Genomic DNA, 1,178 nt, shown 5'->3' with positions numbered 1-1,178 from the left:
CCGCAGCAACACGAGTTTTTTCCACCCCTTTCAGAAAGCGCTCTTCACGCCACAAAGCCGCCCCAAGACGCGCGAGCAATGAGCATCGAGCTTAAACATATCGCAAACGTCAAAAATAATATAACGGGATTAATATATATCGCGCACGTGCGATATGTTTGTCACAAGGCGCAAAAAATAATTATAAAAGGAATGCAACACGAGGACTTCCCAGGAGGTCACCCATCCTAGTACTACTCTCGCCCAAGCACGCTTAACTTCGGAGTTCTGATGGGATCCGGTGCTTTAGTGCTGGTATGATCGCATCCGACATGTTTCCCCGTCTTCGTCCCTTATGCTTGCCACTCCCAGGTCCGCTCCAAAGACGATTCTACATTCTCACTACCATTACAACCGTTCCCTAACAATGGATAATGTCCTATACTACTTACTCTCCCGCTCAATCACGGAGACGAGTTTTCCACGATTTCCACCCCTCCCTCCATACCGCAGCAACACGAGTTTTTTCCACCCCTTTCAGAAAGCGCTCTTCGCGCCACAAAGCCGCCCCAAGACGCGCGAGCAATGAGCATCGAGCTTAAACATATCGCAAACGTCAAAAATAATATAACAGGATTAATATATATCGCGCACGTGCGATATGTTTGTCACAAGGCGCAAAAAATAATTATAAAAGGAATGCAACACGAGGACTTCCCAGGAGGTCACCCATCCTAGTACTACTCTCGCCCAAGCACGCTTAACTTCGGAGTTCTGATGGGATCCGGTGCTTTAGTGCTGGTATGATCGCATCCGACATATTTCCCCGTCTTCGTCCCTTATGCTTGCCACTCCCAGGTCCGCTCCAAAGACGATTCTACATTCTCACTACCATTACAACCGTTCCCTAACAATGGATAATGTCCTATACTACTTACTCTCCCGCTCAATCACGGAGACGAGTTTTCCACGGTTTCCACCCCTCCCTCCATACCGCAGCAACACGAGTTTTTTCCACCCCTTTCAGAAAGCGCTCTTCGCGCCACAAAGCCGCCCCAAGACGCGCGAGCAATGAGCATCGAGCTTAAACATATCGCAAACGTCAAAAATAATATAACAGGATTAATATATATCGCGCACGTGCGATATGTTTGTCACAAGGCGCAAAAAATAATTATAAAAGGAATGCAACACGAGGA

The 1,178-nt window shown here is 47.5% G+C and overlaps 2 non-coding genes across 2 annotated transcripts; both read right to left on the bottom strand.

The window, feature by feature from the left end:
- Positions 1-189: 189 nt before the first annotated feature.
- On the bottom strand, positions 190-308 carry LOC119343971. Its single transcript, XR_005166372.1, has one exon. It is a non-coding gene; the product is annotated as a 5S ribosomal RNA (ribosomal RNA).
- Positions 309-675: 367 nt separating this feature from the next.
- Positions 676-794, bottom strand: LOC119343970. Its single transcript, XR_005166371.1, has one exon. It is a non-coding gene; the product is annotated as a 5S ribosomal RNA (ribosomal RNA).
- Between the last annotated feature and the right edge of the window lie 384 nt (positions 795-1,178).

Source organism: Triticum dicoccoides, unplaced genomic scaffold, assembly GCF_002162155.2.
Source record: "Triticum dicoccoides isolate Atlit2015 ecotype Zavitan unplaced genomic scaffold, WEW_v2.0 scaffold149176, whole genome shotgun sequence".
NCBI lineage: Eukaryota > Viridiplantae > Streptophyta > Magnoliopsida > Poales > Poaceae > Triticum > Triticum dicoccoides.
The sequence above is the reverse complement of the archived record's forward strand: the minus strand, read 5'-3'. Positions and strand labels throughout refer to the sequence as shown.